We start from the raw sequence: 20,148 nt of genomic DNA, 5'->3' as shown, positions 1-20,148 counted from the left end.
CTGCGCATGCCCAGCTCTCAGGCAGTGCCCGGGCAGGGACCGTTGGCCCCCTGATTACTCCGCTAGCGCCAGAACTGTTGGGACGTTGGCATCGTTTCTGCAGCTGCGTTGGTGTCCGGCTGATTCACAGCTGGAGGAGACCCAGTGCCTGGACCACGAGACTGACGGCCCTTCGCCTTCATGTCAGGCAGCCATTTTGCTCTCAGGGAAGGCTGCAGGGGTAATGCTGCCGCCCTCGGTTAAGGTCGCTGCTCTCCGATAAAGCTGCCCTCGGTAATGCCGCCTCCCTTGGGTAAGGCCGCCTTCCTTGAGTCACACCGCCCCGGGGTAAGGCCTCCACTCTGTGTGGGGTCTTGGTTGGTGTGCTGGGGCAGTGGGAGTGCTTTTGGTGACCGACCCCAGGGTCTGGGCCTTGAGGTCGGGGATCCTAGAGAGAGAGGCCTCAAGGGTTGAGCATAGCTGGACGGGACGCTAGGGTCTCCGGGTGTGAGTCCCGTCCTATGCCTGGGTCTGGACTGGGGACACGGAGGCCAGGCACCTTGCAAAGGTCAGGCTGCGGGTGCTTGGCCGGTCCTGCAGCTCGGGTCTGGAGTGGAGACCAGAGAGGCTGACGCTGGCACGGCGGACCCCGGCACCCCAGCCTTTTCAGATCCTCCAGTGACTCTTATTTTTGTTTTGTTTTGTTATTAATGTTTTCAGCTGTCAATGCACCTTTGTTTTATTAACTAATTTATATGCCGTGCTGAGAATCCAACACATGACCTCGCACATGCTAGGCAAGTGTTCTACCCCTGAGCCACTATGCAACCCTACTCTTTTGATTTTGAAGGAAAATAATCCAAAGGACCTAGGGCTCTGGATGCCTGGGGCTGGGGAGGGTCTCAGAACATTGAGAGCAGGGCTGATGTTTTCTTACTTTTTCTGGCTGTGTGAGTGAGTGTACTCCTGTTGGTGGTCAGTGCTGTGCCTCTCCTTTTGCTTGGGATGCTTTAAACACCAGCTTAGGGAGGACTCAGGATTAGAACTCAGGATTTTCCTTTCAGTTATTACATGTTCCCATATTTCCTGTCTCTATTTTTGAGAAATAATAACTATGTTTTGAACAAATTAGAAGAATTTGGGGTAGGGAGGAATGCATTTTTAAGAATAGTTGTTTTTTTCAAAGTACTGTTAGCTCTTTAAGAAAAAATGAAGCTGCCAAAAAAGGAATCAACTACCCTCTCCCCTGTCCCCTCATATTTGCTTTTTACTGGGTAACCACACTTCAAGTGCTTTAGTCATTGAGGGTTTTTTCTTTCCATGTATAGTATATTTTTTTCATATATTCTTTTATGGGCCAACTATAAACCACAAATATCCCTCACTTTTATTAACATGCCTCATTCTTTTTAAAAGCTCCACAACTTTGAAGTTACTTTTTTTTTTTTATTGCTGAACTTGGATTATAAATTTTTTATTATCAGTTGCTTTTCAAAGGCTAGTATTTTGAAACATATCATGGCAAAATTTCAGAATGTCCAAGGCCAGATGTGATACTTTTATATGAAACAGGCTGAGTAATCTGTTTACACAAAGCTTAATGGTTAGTTTACATGTGGCTGGATGACTTCATAAAGGTTACTAAAGAGTTTACTTTTTTTAATTGCTTTTTTTTCTAATTTACCATATGGTCAGATGAAAACATTTAATTCCTTGAATATGATGTGGCCAATTTTTGAAAGAAAGGTAAAGCAGAAAACCAGTAGTCATGTGGGAGAATCACCTGGTTTAAATATTTTTAAAAACAAGCCATAGAGAGTAAACCCAGAAGTGGAAGGATGTTACTATACTGCTTACTATTAAGAAAGGAACCAAATCCCTGTTGCATTCTGTATTTTGTGTGCAGAAAGCTGGAGACTTTGTTAGTTTAATTGCTACATTGTGATTTTTAAAGATGTACTCTTGTGTTCATCTTGGTGCTAGTTTCCTGAAATTTAAAAGGAAACAGAACCGAGAAAAACATATACAGTCTGCATCTAAGCATGTATAGTCTGAAATCTTACTCTAAATTGTGTAACATTTTATGTGGGAACTGCTTGAAAAGATTCAAAAACATTCATAGCATTTTAGTTCTTGTTCTTGAAAAGAGTAGCTTTCCCATAACACCAAAAGAAGTAGCATTTTTCCTATTCTATAGATTAATAAACATGCTCGCAGAGATTAAATTGTTCAAGATCCCATTGCTTTTTGAATAATGATGTCTACATATACTCACATGTACTTAATGCAAGAACTTGGAATTCTTTTGCTCTTCCTTTTAAGCAGATATGACAATTTATACAAATTAACTTAGAAAATTGTTCATCTTACTTTTCTTTCTTTAAAATGGCAAAATAGTGATGCAAATAATAATGCACACTGAAAATTGTCTAAAGGATAATTAGCCAGAAACTAAAATAGTATCTTTATATAGGAAGTTTCTGGTAATGTATTATTAAAATATTTTACTTGTTTTTATGCTGTTAACCATAAAGGTGAGGGATTGTGTTGCTTTAGTCACTGTTCTGTGCTATGATAAATTTGCAGGTGTAGCTCTCTTGACTTTTTTATAAACTTGAATAATCTCATTAAGCATTTTTTAATGGATCTATTTGAACTTTTAATATGCTAATATGTTCAAAAGAACACAAAGAGGGCCATAAAAAGTATAGAAAGACTGAAATTGCTTATTTAATATTTGGTCTTCTAACAGTTTCTTAAAATGCATCAATAAGATGTGTGTCATGATATATTATTTTAATTTGTTTTAGGTTTTTAGAAGATGTGACAAACATGTAGTGTAAAAAAAAATAAGGAAAATACTGAAGTTAATAAAGTATGACCAATATGTACTTGAGAAGAAACCCACAGAGAGTAAAAGATTTAAGCTTTTATTGGCAGTTCACAATGACAATTAGTCATATGTAAGTAGCATATATACTACTGATTATCTCTTAGCTTATGTTGGTTTTTAATGGGTTTTATATTTATTTCAGGCATAGCAAAATCACTGTACAGTATTTTAAGACTGATGACTTTTAGCTATGGAGGGAGATGAGACTGGGGAAATATTGCTTTTTTGTATATTTTCACAAATTAAGAGCTATCTTATTGCTGGTAAAAAGGAATTGAAAGTTTATTTTCCACTTTGATTTCATTATCCTTTTGGGGGCTGGTATTCATGAGCAGTCAGAATCAAATCAACTATTTTTGGTCATATGAATAATTTAAAGAAGCATCAGTATTGCTCTCTAGAGTTTAAAATCTACTGGAATTTTTTCTTTGTTAGAGAAATGAACGCAAAATTTATTAAGTCCCGAAGGCACAGTACTAGATTCCTATTTAAAAACTGATTTGTATTAAGTAGCTATCATGTAATGGCATAAAGAATCTGTTCCCTGATAATTCTGTTTTCGTTTAGATTTAAAAAAATAACAGAAAGGGTGGTGGTAGAAGGGGGAGGGTCTGAGAATTGGTTGTCAGAGAATGGGAAAAAGTGGTTTCTACCAAGAGGAGTAATTGGTAGAATCAGATGTACCAATGGATGGCAAAGAACAGGAAAAATTTCTTGATTACAGTTTCTTGAGCTTCTAGATGGGGGAGATGTTTGCTTTTTGGAATGCTAAAATGCATGTCTGTAGAATGAGGTTGTGAGGCTAATCAGTTTGTCACTCTACCTTCCCTCAACTTTATAAAGGTAATCACAAACACTACTTTTAGGTTTTAAGCACATTTAAATTATTCATTTATTTAAAAAAAAACAGATGAAATAGTTGCATGCTTCAAATTGTAAGTGGTACAGAAATATGTAGTTTGAAGATGTCTCTTCCTTATTCTCCTAATTTTTCTACTGGGAAGTAGCCACTCATGTCTGAAATAATCTAATAGAAACTCTTACATTATATACATATAAGTAAATGTGAATTAATTTTCTTTTCATGTAAGTAGAGATGAGGCACACTGCAGATTTTTACTTGCATTTTTAACCTGAATGTATATCTCTTAAATTCCATATCAACACATAAAGAACCACTCCATTCTTTTAAAAATACTTGCAGCCTCAAAGTATGCTGTATATAACTACAGTTTCAGATTGTGTATTTTATTTAACAATATTTCTACTAATGGGCATTTTGGTTGTTTCTGTTTTTTTACTATTATAGCTATTGAGGCAATGCACTGAAGGAAAAGAAGAAATAATTTAAAGGTAGGTGATCCTTCCTTGTAGGGAAGAATAAAGTTTGAACTGAAATTATTAAGTAGGGGTGAAAATATATGATTTTTTTTTCATGTATTTTAAGAGTCCAAACTTTAAGACTATGTAGCTGTCTACTGTTAATGTTTTAAATTTATTTCAAATAGACTTTACAGTACAATCTTCTATAGTTAAAAAATAGTACAACTGTGTTGAAGTGTGACTAGACAAAAAGTTATGACATGATTTGATAGACTGAAGGGTGAAACAGCAAAACCTGTTTGTTCAGGTTTGTCTTTTGTGTCCCTGTTACAGTCCTTCCATGTTATACGGTAAAACCCCTTCTGGATTGAGGGTTTTACTGTCTTCTATCAGACAAGGTGGGACCAAGAACTTCTTTATGACCAGCCTTAACCCAGAATGGCAAAGGGAGGTTAAAGTAAAAGATATAGGTTGTTATTACTGACCTAGGAAGAGGAGCTTTACTTTATATGACCCAACTTGGTGAAGAGGAATTCTAATTTCTGTGGCCTGCCTTGGGAATAATAAAAGGAGTAGGAGAAAGAACAGAAATCAGAAAAAGAATTTGCTTTTGAGGCTAGCTGGTGTCCTCAAGTTCAAAGTGCTCATTATGCAGAAGTACCATTCTTTGCTGTAGGTTTTTATGAGCCCCACAACATGTTTCTGGGTTATCCCTTTTATGTATGTGTGTGTGATTGTGAGAGAGAGAAAGAGAGGGCAGGGCTGATGCAAGTGATGTCCTAGTGAGCTTCATCCCCAGCTCCCTGCTTTTAAAATAATTTTTTTTGAGACAGGGTCATGCTAATTCTCAGGGTGGCCCTGAACTTGTCTTCCTTCTGCTTCAGCCTCTCAGTAACAAGGATCATATGCCTGTGTTACTCCAACTTACTTCTGGTTTCCTTTCTGACTTGATGATTAGTGAGTGATCTGGATGGAGAGAAATATGGGATCATGCAAAGACACTTCTTAGAATCTGTTGATTGAAAAGGTGCCACTGGTGATGGGTAGCAGCTTCCATGATCAATTGTTTATTACTCAAGGGTCAGCCCTCCATGCATTTAGAAGTTCAGTGCTTTGAAATGATAATGACCTGGAAGATAATATGTGAGACTCTCACCTATGTTATTGTTTCCATGGGGTTTGCTCCTCAGATGTCCATGTGTTGGAAGCTTGGTCTCCTTGGGGAGATCTGTGAAGTGATAGTACTTCAAAGGGGTGGGGTGTAATGGGAGGTTCATAGGTCAAATAGGGACTTTCCCTAGAAAGATATTGAGTTAGGTTTCATGTGACCCCTTGGTAAGATCTTAAAAGTGTTAATTCTTGAAATGCTTTGTTATTATTAGTGAGTGATTATAAGAACCTTATCCTGACCCCTCCCAGCTCTTCAACTTTCTGTTTGGGGATGTAATATATTTTCCTAAACAGGGTACTACTGTTGCCATCTGCCATGATGTGATGCATCATGAAAGAAAGAAAAGCCTTCACTAAGTGAACTGATGCCAGCACTATGCAGTTGAATATCAAAAACTGTGGGCTAAATAAATCTCTTTTCTTTATAAAGTTAGCCTATCTAAGGCATTTTGTTATGATAATGAAAACCTGAGTAATTCAGCTGGTAATAGTGCATTTAACATGGAATACCTGTTTGGGGATGAGATAAAATTCCCAAGTATTACCTAAAATAAAATGTCAAGGCCTCCAATGCAACATATTTTACTTTATATGGTCATTAACTTTTTTAAAATATAAAATTATATGTCTAAGATGATATTTAAACTACTAAAATAAGTGAAGTTAAATTCCTCCTGCAGGGCTTTCCATCCATGTCTGTTCTTTACGGGTTGCCAGAGTAATGATTTCTAAGTTTGGTGCAACTCCTTTCAGCCGTTTATGTATAAAGAAAGACAGTATGTTTGCCCAGTCTTAAGAACTCCAGAATTCTCTTGAAAAATAACCAATGGGAATGGTAAGTCAGAATCTTATTGAATAAAGAAGTGAAACAAAATGATGGGACAACAGGTAAATGAAGAGTTTATGTTCTTTGACTCCTTCTGATCATGGATACTATAAATACAGGGTATTGTTTTGTCAACAGTATTGACTACTTAGCTTCTGTGAGATTGTTGATCAGGTTATGTCTGACAGTCATTTTTCCAAACTTTGTATTTTTCAAACAAGTAATAGGGAATTGGAATGTTTTTCTGATAGGCCTAAAAATTAGTTTTTAGATGTTTATGTTCCATGCTACTTCTTTTGAGAGTGGTATTTATGTGTTGTCTAGATTTGACCCAGTGTGACTTAGATTTTTTTTAAGAGTTCTTGTTCTTACCCATTTATGAACCACTATGATTATCTTTTGATCCATTATATTGTAGTAGATGTTGTAAGCCTAGAAAATATAATGTCATTTATTTAGCTTTTGATTATTTCCCCTACTATAACAGTAGGAATTCACTGTAGAAAGACTTTAAATTATGAGGAAGAGACTGATTATCAGCAATCCTATCACCCAGTGGTGGTATATCCTTTAATTATGTTTTAATGAAATCATCAACATGAAAAAACCTGGCTTTAAGTCCTGCTGCCATATAAGAAGTAGATTTAGTGATAAAACTATGAAAAATATGACTGACTGGATTTTGTAGGCCTAGAAACTTGCACTTTAGTAACCCAGGTTGTGATAAAGCCTTGACATAACATGTTAGGGAATTTTGCATATAAATGACTGACCACTTTGTGCTTAAATTGTTGGTTAAGGAAACCTCAGTTGGATCAGTCAGTGTATCTCTAAAACTGCCAGTGGGTAAATACTGTAGATTTTTTGTTGTGATAAGTACCAGTGTATCTTGGTAGTCCATCATTAAAATACTAAGCTTTATGGGTATAACTGTTGTAAAGTCTTGATTAGAATGGTCAAGGCCCTGAGTTCAATTCCAATACTGAAAGAAACAAAAGAAAGTTCTTAAGATAGTAGTAGAAAATATTTAGAAATGTCATAGCTCAAAAGACTAGTACAAAACAGTGTTTTGTTTACAGTGTTTAGAATGATTGCTTATTTTATTCTTGTGACACCTGAAAGTCTATTTACTGTGAACTCTCAAGTTTTCATTCTTTGTCTTTTGTTAGCTAGAGTGGATTTTAAAATCCTGTTTCATCTTCATACTCAAATATAAGAGTACATTTTGGAATGTATAAAGGAAGTCACTGCAATTCTTGTTTCAAGAAAAGACTGCAGGGTACATAGTGAGTTAAAATGCATTATAAATCCCATCCTGAGAACTTTTCTTAAACACTTTTAAAATATTTTAATAGGCTTGACTTTTTCCTTTGAAAAAAGTGATTTGAAGGGTTTCTTCTTTCATGAACCAAAGATAACTAGAAATGGCTATAGAGATTCTACAGTAATTTATAGCTGCATTATACTTTGCTGTACTATTCTATTATCTATTTCTTTATTATGCTTTTCATGCCATTGATTTGGCTTTCAAGGAAAAGAAGGGAAGAAGTAAGCATGAATTTATAATAGTTGAACAACCTCATTGTTTATGATGAACAAAAAGCTTGTTTTTTTATTACGAAAAGTAAGCTTGCTTTTTCTTGACAGGGACTTATCATCACCACTGATTTTATTGCATCTGTATAGCACTTAATAAAATGAATGTCAGTTATACTGCTATCATAACTCATATATTTATAGACACATCTGGATATCTGGTCACAGCTCAGAAGGGACCATTTAGATTAGTATGTAAATTAATAGTTTCTATTGCTTCAGGAGAACTCCTGATATTTCTTAGAGTTGTTTTAGTCAGCTTTTTCTGCTGTTGTGATCTTGCTTGTGGACAAGAGCAAGTTTAGAGGAGAAAAATTTTATTTGGGCTCCCAACTTCAGAGTTCTCAGTCCATCAATGGCTGACTCTCTTGCTCTGGGCCCAATGTGAGGCAGGACATCATGGCAGAAGGACATGGAGGAGGAAAGTAGCCAGGGCCCTACACCAGGAAGCAGAGAGAGACCATTTCCCTCACCACAGACAAGATATAGACCCCAAAGACATGGCCAGGGACCCACTTGTAGGCATACATAATCTACCTTCCTACAGAATCACCCAGTTAGCCCCTGTCAGGGGATTGACACACTAATCAAGTTAAGGTTCTCATAACCCATAATTTCACCCCTAAACTTTCTTTCATGATTCATACATGAGCTTTTTAGGGGCGACACTTAATATTTACACAACAGTAATGCTTTCTAGATTTTTCAGGCAATATGTTTAGACCCTTATATCTTTGGTGTTACAACATTTTCATGTTTTTAAAGAGGCAGGCAAATATTATTCCCATTTTATCCATGATGGGATACATGATCTCAGACTCAAAATGACTGAATTTTTATAAATCTGTTGTGTTTTCTGTAAAATAATGATGATATTGTACTCAGTGATCCACAGAGCTTAAGGCCATAGATTTTGGTGTGAGATACACCTAAACCTCAACCTGTTTTGGTTACTTGTAGCTATAAAGGTTTGAGTAAGTTAATTTAATACCTTTTTTGTAAATTTCCACCATTGAAAATAATACTGTGTACATAAAATTTTTTGAAGATTTAAATGCATTAATATACTAGAAACATCCCAAAGCTTTATATATTTTTATAGTTGCTTTAATAATCAGTAATAAAGGCAATGTTATTTTGTGTGCTATTTTTTCAGAGATTATGAGATCACTTACTTGACAGCAGAAAGTGAGGAACCTCATACAGCAGCCATATTTATTTAAGCAGAGGCCAGTGTAGACCAGTCATACCTCATTTATCAGTATTGTTAACAGTGAGTGGGAGGAGTTAAAAAAAGAGGAGGAACCTCAAATAACAAATAAAATAGTTGTTCTCTAGTCCAGAACAGGCTGATCCATATAAGGCTTCATATAGTATAGATAAAATAAAGGAGGAGATTTGAATCATCTGGCCACACAAAGAAGGAGTGAGAAATGACTAAAGTTTGGAGTTTTAACCCTTGGAATATTAATACTGTGTCTATGATCTCTGAAGTGTTCCTTACTTTTTTGGTTGTGCTGGGGATTGAACCCATGGTGACACTCACCAGGTGAGTGCTGTACCAATCAGCCCTAGCCCATGATGTGTTCCTGACATACCATCATTGTTACTGTTCTTCACAGTAACTTTGAGCCATTGAGAAGTGTTTGAATTAGAAACAATGTACTATAGAACAACTTTGATTAGTTGGTTTTAATCTTTGGAATTTGAACACCAGTTACCTGTCCATTCATTCCTTTCATTTTTTTTTTTTTTTTTTTTATTTTTGATGGTGTCATGCTGGGGATAGATCTCAGGGTCAAGTAACCATTGAGCCACATTACCAGCCCTATTTTATATATTTTTAAAGGCAGGATCTCATTGAATTGCTTATTAGCACCTTGCTTTTGTTGAGGGTACCTTTGAACTATGATACTCCTGTCTCAGCGTCCAGAGCCACTGGGAATACAGGAGTGTGCTGCAATGGCCAGCTGTCCTTTTACTCTTAATTGTACTTGATTGTAAAAATACTAAATTTGAATATGTTTATTATTTAATTTGATTCATAAAATTGAGGTAAGTCAATAGAAATATTTTTGGTCAGTGGTGTGGTAAATGTTATAAATTCAGATCTCAATAAATATGTTTGATTTTGAGCCTTCTTCTCATTGCTATTTTAAAGTTTATCTGTAAAGTTCAGTGTCTGCTTGTTTTCTAACCATTTGTTACCTTCTGTTAATAGGGAACATTATTAAAATCAAGTCCTTCTCCTAAATATTTGTGTGTGTGTGTGTGTGTGTATTTGGTCTATTATATCTTCTCATTTATTTTAAGTGATACAAAAATTAACATTTACCTCCAGGGAGATTTCTTATTTAAAAAAATATTTATTTTTGAGGTGAACTGGAATCTCAATACATTAACATTTTGAAAATTTTGAATCTGCTACATATATCCTAGTGACTACCTACACCTAAGAAAATATGTAAAGATCTTTTTCACGATCTTTACTCATGTACAACTGGATTTTGGTAAACACACTAAATAAACTCTTTTGGTAGCTTTTCACTATCCCAAAAGTAAGTTCAGTATTTAGAATGAGCCCCAAGCAGTTTCAAGCTTGAAGTTTATGTTTAGGCACAATTTCTCACAGTGGTCTAAGATATCAGAAATGTAGACTTTTTAAAAAGTGGGAACAGTATGTTTGCATGGCTTCACAATTATCATACCAAAAGGTGATGTTTTGTTGTGTTTCAAGTTGGTGCTTAAGTAAAATTGAGAGTCAGGGCTTTCATGTTCTTGTACAGTTTATCTCTGGTAGTTGTTTTTTCAGTTAGAGGGCTTTAGTGCATTTTGAGTATGACAATGCATTATGCATAAGCAAAAATGACTTCCAGATTTCTTTAAGCAATAATGAAAGCATTTTATTATTACCTATGCTTGAAGGATATTTAGTTTTTCTCTATCCTGAAAGAGAAATGGGAGATGTAGGTATGCATTTAGTCAGCTAGTGTACATATTTAAGAATTGTGTTTGTTTCCCCAGGCAGAGCAGTGTTCCACTCAAGAGTAGAGGACAAATACAGTTTGGGTAGTCTGGTAGGTAAACAGTGTCCCTTCCTTCCCTCAATAGGTCCATGTCTTAATCCCCAAAAGTGAATCTGTGACCTTTTGACAAAGAGGAATTAATGATGCAGATGAAGTATGGTTGCTAACCAGCCAACTGTAATGTAGGAAGATTATTGTGGATTATCCTGATGAATCCAGTGCATCCTTACATGGGTCCTTAAAACAGGAAGGGTAAACAAAGTTGACAGACCCAGAGAGAGAGCAGAATGAGAAGGACTCATTTCTACTTTTCTGTCATTGGATTTGGAGGAAGACTATGGGCCAGAGTGAGCAGAGCCAGACATTGCAGTACAAAGGAACAGTCTTCCCTGGAGCCTCCAGAAAGGAAGAGTCCTGCTGTGACACCCTTACTTTTAGCAGCCCAACAAGACCTGTGTCAGACATCTGACCTCCATAACTGTAAGATAATATACTGTGGTATTAAGCCGGTAATCAATTTGTTAAATCAGAGATAAAAGGAGCACAGGTATTTACTCAGCTAGTGTACATAGTGTACATACACCAAAGGATGTTGAGACCTTGATTGTTTAGGTATCCAGTATCCTATTAAGGTGTGAGAAGTAGGATTATTTTGAAGTTCATTACAATAATCTAGGAAAAAATGTTAAGAATAGTGACAGAGATTTTTCACAAAGGCCAGTGAAAGTAACAAAAGGTGGTTTGAAAGTTGAGGGAGGTCATGCTGACTGTTTTGGTTTCAGGTATACTAAATTTGTGTGTGTGTTTTAGTATTAGGGAATTGAACACAGTGGGATTGTACCCTGAACTACAGCCTCAGCTACTTTTTTTTTTTTTTTTAATTTTGAGACAGGGTCTAGCTCCATTGCCCAGGCTGGCCTTAAACACGTGATTCTACTGCTTCAGCCTCAATTCCTGGGGTAACAGACCCACACCATGAAGCCCAGCATCAGATACCCAATTTGAAGTGATGGCGAGGGCCTGCTCCCCTATGAAGTTAATTTAGATACCTATTAAAACTTCACTGAACACACTAGATGATTTGTGCTAAAAGGATAATGTTTGAACTAGTAAAGCAGGAAATACACACACACACACACACACACACACAAACCTGCCTTAAAATATCAGAGGTAGTATGTTGAGGGAGGAAAGGAGAAAATTAACAGCCATGTAAGTAGCTCTGTGGCAAACCAAAACTGGGGTTCTTATGAATTTCTTTCCAGTTTGGTCGAGAAAGAGCCTAGTATTGAAGAAGTCGGAGGGCTCCTCTGCCATGTGCTAGGGCTCCTCCGCCATGTGCTCGTTAGCGTCAGGAGCTACTGGCATCCAGGGCGCTGTGGAGGATGAGGAAGACCTGCCAGAACTGTCGGACAGCAGTGACGAGGCTGCCTGGGAGGATGAGGACAATGCAGAGCTCCCCCATGACAAGAAGCAGACCCCCTGCCTGTTCTGTAACAGGCTATTCACATCTGCTGAAGAAACATTTTCACACTGTAAGTTGGAACATCAATTTAATATTGATAGCATGGTCCATAAACATGGACTTGAATTTTGTGGATACATTAAACTAATAAATTTCATTAGACTTAAAATTCCTACAGTTGAGTATATGAATTCCATATACAACCCAGTGCCCTGGGAGAAAGAAGAATATTTGAAGCCAGTATTAGAAGATAACCTTTTGCTTCAGTTTGATGTGGAAGACCTTTATGAACCAGCATCAGTCCCTTTCTCATACCCCAATGGACTCAGTGAAAATACATCTGTCCTCGAAAAATTGAAACATATGGAAGCCAGGGCACTGTTGGCTGAAGCTGCATTAGCTAGAGCATGTGAGGATCTGCAAAGAATAAAACAATTTGCTCAGGATTTTGTGATGAACGCAGATGTCAGAACCTGCTCATCATCTACTGCCATTGCAGACCTCCAGGAGGATGAGGACAATGTTTATTTCAGCTCATACGGGCATTATGGGATACATGAAGAAATGCTAGAGGACAAAGTATGAACGGAAAGCTACAGAGATTTTATATACCAAAATCCACATATCTTCAAAGATAAGGTAGTATTGGATGTTGGATGTGGAACTGTAATTCTCTGTATGTTTGCTGCTAAAGCTGGAGCAAGAAAAGATCTTGGAGTTGATCAATCTGAAATACTTTACCAGGCAATGGATATCATAAGACTGAATAAACTTGAAGATACTATTATACTAATTAAAGGAAGAATTGAAGAAGTTAATCTTCCTGTAGAAAAAGTGGATGTTATTATATCTGAGTGGATGGGCTATTTTCTTCTTTTTGAATCTATGTTGGATTCTTTCCTTTATGCAAAGAACAAATACTTGGCAAAAGGAGGATTGGTCTACCCTGACATTCACACTATCAGCCTTGTAGCAGTGAGTGATGTGAATAAACATGCTGACAGAATTGCTTTCTGGGGTGATGTATATGGCTTCAACATGTCCTGCATGAAGTTATTCCAGAAGCTGTGGTGGAAGTTTTAGATCCGAAGACTCTTATTTCAGATCCTTGTGGTATTAAGCATATAGATTGCCATACAACATCTGTCTCAGATTTGGAGTTTTCTTCAGATTTTACCCTGAAAACTACAAAGACATCTATGTGCACGCAGAGAAGCATCGTCTCAGCTCAGCTGTCCGTACACAGTGGACTCAGTACCTGCCACCGTGCCTTTTGTCGCCGCTTCACCAGGGGACCTGGAGTTTCTGGGACCCCTGCCGGTGCTCTACGCAGCCCTTATAGGGAGGGACTCCCACTGTGGCAAGCAGGTGGCTGAGTTCTGAGCGGAGTGGGTACACTGACTGATGCGGCCACGGAGAAATGGAGTGTGTCAGGCCCCAGGCAGGCAGGACTGAACTGTACTGTTAAGCGAGGCCGGTGAGTGTACTTGAAGCTTTCCTCTTTGCACTTTTTAACGGACTACTTAGAGGTGACAAGCCCCTTGTTACGTTCCTAAATGCAGCTAATATCACAATAGGTCTTGTCCCTATGGAGACTGTTGGGAGGTGAAGCCAGAAGGAGAGTTATCTCGGATACTTGAAGAAGGCAGTGTAGAATAGTGGAGCATAGGCTGGTGTTTAATACACTCCCTTCAGCACACATTTAGAATTGAGTTTTACAGAAGGAAGTTAAATTCAGAGTAGATTATCTAAGCCCAGTTTTCTAGAGTTGTCTGGAATTACTTGTCATTTGTCTTTGTTTATGTAAGAGTAAAATGGAAATATGATTTAAAACCTTAGAGAAATAGTTCATTATTTGTACTCTTTATCCTTGTGGTTTTATTTGTAGCCATAAAATTAGTTTTATCATATACTTAAGTTTTTGTCTTACATATTTTTTTAATCATAAAAACCAGGTTATCTATGAGAGAAGTATTATACAGAGGGATTCTAGCCAGGTGTTAGACAATATGATGTTGTAGGGCCTATTACAAATGGAAATATACGCTCAATTTAAGGTATTTAGATTCATTATGCTTGAAACACTGCAAGCAAACAAGAAATATGACACTGCCAGGATCCTGTCTCTCAAAGAAGCTATTGGAGAATTGTGAGGAGCTAGTTGCCACATTGCCCAGTGATGCTCAGCCTGGGTCTGGTTTTTATGGACTACCATGGATTTTTAAGTACTACCTGTACTTCTCACTGTCTTCTTGGGAATTGTTTCATTTGCTATTTTCTTCTGGAGAACTATTCTTGTTGTAAAAGGTAAACTATATCAAGTTACTGAACAGCAAATTTCTGAAAAGTTAAAGAATAACTTGAAAGAAAATGAAGAACTGGTGAAAAAATTGTCAAATTATGAACAGAAGATCAAGGAATCAAAGAAACATGCCCAAGAAACAAAATATGGTTCTCTCTGATGAAGCAATTAAATATAAGGAAAAAAATCAAGCTACTTGAAGAAACTAATGAGATTCTTGATGACAGAGCTTAAAGTCTTCATGTTATGTTAGAATCTGAGAGAGAACAGAATGTCAAGAATCAGGACTTGATATGAGAAAACAAGAAATCAATGGAGTAGTTAAAGGATGTTATTTCAATGAATGCTTCAAAATTTTCAGAGTTTTAAATTGCTCTTAATGAAACTAAGCCTTGTGAAGAGAAGGTGAAGTCTGAATGCCATCGGGTTCAGGAAGAAAATGCTAGGCTTAAGAAGAAGAAAGAGCAGTTGCAGCAGGAAATTGAAGATGGGAGTAAATCACATGCTGAGCTCAGTAAGCAAATAAAATCATTTGAGAAATCCCAGAAAGATTTAGAAGTAGCTCTTACTCACTAAGATGATAATATTACTGCTTTGACTAATTGTATTACACTATCAAATTAAAAAGAGCATGAATTGGAATCTGAGGATCAAAATAAAGGAGGAGATGAGTCAGATGAGTTAGTCAATGGAGAAGTAGGAGGTAACCAGAGAGAGGAGGTGAAAAATCAAAGTAAGCAGCTGATGGATATCTCTCGGACACAAACTGCAATATCAGTAGTTGAAGAAGATCTAAAACTTTTACAACTTAAGCTAAGAGCCTCAATGTCCAAAAAATGTAACCTAGAAGACCAAATAAAGAAATTAAAAAATGACCACAATTCACTACAGTCTGCTAAAGCTGGGCTAGACGGTGAGTGCAAAACTCTGAGGCAGAAAGTGGAGATTGTAAGTGAACTGTACCAGCAGAAGGAGATGGCTTTGCAAAAGAAACAAGTCAAGAAGAGTATGAGAGACAAGAAAGAGAAGAACAGTTGTCAGCTGCAGATGAAAAAGCAGTTTTGGCTGCAGAGGAAGTTAAAACTTACAAGTGAAGAATTGAAATGGAAGAATTACAGAAAACAGCACTCATTTTAAAAAACAGATTGCTACTCATGAGACAAAAGCTCATGATAACTGGCTCAAAGCGCATACTGCAGAGAGAGCTTATAGCTGAAGAGAAAAGGGAAGCTGCTAATTTGAGACACAAATTATTGGAAATGACCGAAAAGATGGCAATGCAGCAAGATGAACCTGTGATTGTAAAAAAAAACAATGCTGGAAAGACCAAATACACAAAACCCTCCCTGGAGAGGCCCACTGAGCCAGAGTGGCTCTTTTGGCCTATCCCCTGTGAGCAGTGGAGAATGTTCCTCTCCACTGACAGCAGAGCCAGCTGGGAGACCTCTCTCTGCTACTCTTAATCGAAGAGATATGCCTAGAAGTGAATATGGGTCAATGGATGTACCTTTACCTCATCCTTGATAGTTTTCTGAGGCATCTAGGAAACCTTTTCCCTCTGACCCGGGATGTGGTCCAGCTTCCATGAACAGCAGCTCCAGAAGCTCTTCTCCGGCCAAGGTGATGGATGAGGGCAAGGTTAATATGGCTACAAAAGGGCCCCCTCCTTTCCCAGGGGTATCTCTCATGGGCTCCCCTGTGGGAGGGCCTCTACCACCACCTGTTCGATATGGACCACCACTTCAGCTTGGGGCTTTTTGGGCCTCAGCCACTTCCTCCACAATTTGGTCCTAGTGTGCATCCACCAGTAGGCTTAAGAGAATATGCACGAGGTGTCCACCTAGAAAACGGGATCTGCCTCTTGACCCTCAGGAATTTTTACCAGGACCCACACCATTTAGACCTTTAGGTTCATTTGTTCCAAGAGAGTACTTCATTCCTGGTACCCAGTTACCACCCCCAACCCATGATCCCCAAGACTACTCACCATCACCTTCTGCAAGAGACTTACCACCTTCAGGCTCTAGAGATGAGCCTTCGTCTGCCTCTCAGAGCAGTAGCCAGGACTGTTCGCAGGCTTTAAAGCAGAGCCTGTAACCATGCCTCTGACACTTAGTCTCTGTGGACTGTGTTGAGGGATTATTGGCTTCAAAATCCAAGAATTTTAAGGGTTTGTTTTTAGCACTAAGCTGCCTTGGCAGTATGCATTTTTGAGCCAAAAAATTCCAAACTATCATTTCCCGCTCTAAATAATATTCACCTCTTAAGCTAAAGTATCCTTCCAACTTTGAAATGTGCAATAACGAATACCTGTGTTTTAGTTAATGTAGCATATATAATTGCTAAATGATTTAGAATGTCATAAAATGTGAACATTTCCTGTGGAAATGCTTTAAGAACATGTATTTCCATTATCCTATTTTGAATGTATTCCAGTTGACACAGAGCAATGGTGTTTATAAGCTTGATCTTTCTTTCTCAATATCTGGTCACAGACTGTTAACGCTAAAAATGTTTACTCAAAGATCATAAACTTATTTCCCTTGCTGAAGTTCTTTGTACTAATAGTTCATAAAAATTGTTTATTAATAAAAATAAAAGGATGAGTACCTTAAAAAAAAAAGAAGTTGTGTGTATTCATTTTTCTTAGTAGGACTGTGTCTCTGTTCATTCTAAGAATATAAAAATGCATTTTCATTCTAGGCTCAGGTGAGAGAGATGACGAGAATTTCATTGGGCATCAGACATTATTAAAACTTTTGCTGTCTTTAAAAATACTTTTGGGATGTGGGACTGACCAGCTGCTCCTCCACACTGACCCCTTCCTGGGAAGGGGCAAGCAGGGCCCTGATCTAGAGCCTCCTCCTCACCCAGGCTGGTGTTGGTGCCCAGGACCTAAATTGGGAGGAGTTGCTGGCACCACCTGCTATGGGCCAGGACCTGGTGCACTTGAGCAGGACCCCTGAACCCCAAGGCAGAGGCCCTACTTCCTCAACCTGAGCTGTGGTCCCAAGGGAGGTGAAGAGGTCCTTGCAGTGGGCATCCTGAACTCAGTGAGAAACATATAGATGTACATGGGAGAGGAGTACTGCGGCACTGGCAGGGGCAAGGGTGTCTGCCAAGGGCCTCTGCTCTGCCCCCAACGGCAGTTGTTGTCCTTTGGAGAAAAGCAGTGTGTGTTCATCACTAATGTTGTGGTATATATGAGACCTACATCAGCAAATTCTTCACCAAGATCTCCTGCTCTAGGATCAAGAATAGACCTTGCCAAAGTCTAAACCATAATGGAGTCATGGGGTCAAAATTATTACCTGGAGCTCAGCAGTTGATGAATATGGTTAGGTTTCAGCAACAGAATTGTATTCCCATTGGAGAGCAGCTTTAGTCCATTTTGGACACTGTCAGATATAAGCATATGAATGCACTCCAGCCATCGTCCAATTCAGTAGTCCTGGAAGTCATCCCCCACACCTTTCCCTTTTAGAACTGCATTGACATCTGCAAACGGGACTGAAAACTTACAGACTTTCATCAATAAAAGCACAAGATCACCTGTGGAGGGAAATAACACAAACCATGACAGGTGTAAGACTATGCCACAGAACCATTCCCTTTTTGAAAATGATCTTAAAAATGCAGTATCTTCTTTCTTACCAAAGAAAGCAAGTGACACGCTCACTCCCCAGTTCTGAGTTGCTGCCCTTTCTCTAGGATTTATGCAATCAAGTCAACAATCTTCGAGTGAGACATAATGTCAAGTGGCAGGAAAATGTCCCCAAGCCCAGTGAAGGCATTGTTGGTGTTGCAATGGAAGAATAGCCTATTTGCTCCTACTTGTAGCAGATTCTCTCTGAAAATATGGGACTACTAGAAAAGAAACTTGTGGACTGCATTGATCAGCAATACATCAACTCCAGGAGCACATAGATGACAAGGTGGTCTTGTTGATGGACTTCCTGAAAAATCTCAACTTCCTGCCCACTGACCATTGTGATACTGGAGAAAGAATTTCCAGTGGAGAAAGATAAGTGCTCAGCATATAGTGGCCTGCAGATATTCATTACATATTTATTACAAAACCCAAACCTAAAAACATTTATGAAAGCCAAGTATTTGATGTCCTGTGAAGGCTCAACAGCTGGTATAAAGTGACCTCAGTGTTTTTACTGCCCTTGTTACTGTGGATCCAGTACTGTACACTAAGAGATAACACCAAAGTTAGAAGTTATTCTTGTTTACAATGTTTTCCATGTGCTGAAATTTTTGTATGCTTGTTTTGCTTATAGGTTTTAATATTTAAGGATTTTTTTGTGTGTGTGGTGCTGGGGATAAAACCCAGTGTCTTGCGCTTGACAGGCAATCACTCTAGCAACTGAACTATATCCCCAGCCCATATTTAAGGATTTCTAATATAATTCATTAGTTTTATATTGTATGTGTTTGTAGTAGTTTTAATCTGTACAAATACCTTATTTAATATTTGTGATATAAGAAAAAATGCTTACTTGGATTTATTTTCCTAATTGATTGCTCTTGGAAAACCGAGTGTTTTGCCTTGAATTACTTAATTTCAGATCACCAACTTGTATTTTATATTGTTTACTACAGATTTCAAAAATGGATGTCATGTTTGGTATATGTAAGAGCAGTTCTCATTGTGGACATTAATTTTATGCTTTGTCACATCATAGCAGCAAATACAAAAGTGAAAAATCAAAACTGGCCCATTCCTTGTTAGGACTGTTACTTTGGATTTAGTGTTGATGTAAAATGGAAGATGTTGTCTTGTTTTACCTCAATAACCAAGAACACATAATAAAGTCTCATTTTTAGGCTGATATATGTTATTTTTCCCAGCCCTTCCTGGCTCTTGTCCAGTGTGAACTGCTGAGGGTCTGTCTGCATTGAAGCATTTCAGCATATGAGTCCAGGATGCTGCAGTTGTGTCTAATAGACTTCACTTTCAGATATGAGCTGGGCACATTGGTGTATGCCTGTAATCTCAGTGACTCTGGAGGCTGAGGCAAGAGGATTACAAGTTTAAAGCCAGCCTCAGCAACTTAGTGAGGCCCTAAACAATTTAGCAAAACCTTGTCTCAAAATAAATGATAAATGAAAAAAAAAATCGTGGGGATGTGGCTTAGTGATAAAGCATTCCAATACCAAAAAACAAAACAAAACAAAAACAAATGTATATGTGTTGAAGGATGTTGTATTTGTTTCTGAAAATAAATGGATCTTCTGGAAGCTAAAAAAAAAAAAAAAAAAAAAATACTTTTGTTCCTCTACAACATTACCTACCTGCTCAACATCAAAATAAAGCACATCCTCTTTAGTAACATAGTCTGGCTTTGTGGCAGTTACCACTGTTCCATGGTGTTCATTGTATTATATTTTATCACAGTAACAAAAGTGTGTCATTTGTTTAGTGTCATTTACTGTTACTTTTTTCCAAAATTGATTTTTTCTGCTGAATAGGAGATATAACAATTAAATGAATCCCTTAATGACTGCTTATATATTTGGTTTTCATCCTGTACTCCTACAACCCTGGGGTTACTTTTTTTC

The 20,148-nt window shown here is 37.8% G+C and overlaps 3 pseudogenes across 3 annotated transcripts; all 3 read left to right on the top strand.

The window, feature by feature from the left end:
- Positions 1 to 3,617: 3,617 nt before the first annotated feature.
- LOC306652132 (ATPase PAAT-like) lies at positions 3,618 to 19,662 on the top strand (annotated as a pseudogene). The gene is made up of 4 exons (XR_013766720.1): positions 3,618 to 4,225; positions 5,158 to 5,763; positions 10,812 to 11,293; positions 17,284 to 19,662. The product of XR_013766720.1 is annotated as an ATPase PAAT-like (transcript).
- Positions 12,142 to 13,486, top strand: LOC306652137 (protein arginine N-methyltransferase 3-like; annotated as a pseudogene). Its single transcript has one exon. The product of its transcript is annotated as a protein arginine N-methyltransferase 3-like (transcript).
- LOC306652136 (transport and Golgi organization protein 1 homolog) lies at positions 13,488 to 16,677 on the top strand (annotated as a pseudogene). Its single transcript has 2 exons — positions 13,488 to 13,657; positions 14,300 to 16,677. The product of its transcript is annotated as a transport and Golgi organization protein 1 homolog (transcript).
- Positions 19,663 to 20,148: the final 486 nt, after the last annotated feature.

The sequence above is a fragment of the Sciurus vulgaris genome, assembly GCF_902686455.1.
Source record: "Sciurus vulgaris genome assembly, contig: HiC_scaffold_630_arrow_ctg1, whole genome shotgun sequence".
NCBI classification, from domain to species: Eukaryota; Metazoa; Chordata; class Mammalia; order Rodentia; family Sciuridae; genus Sciurus; species Sciurus vulgaris.
The sequence above is the reverse complement of the archived record's forward strand: the minus strand, read 5'-3'. Positions and strand labels throughout refer to the sequence as shown.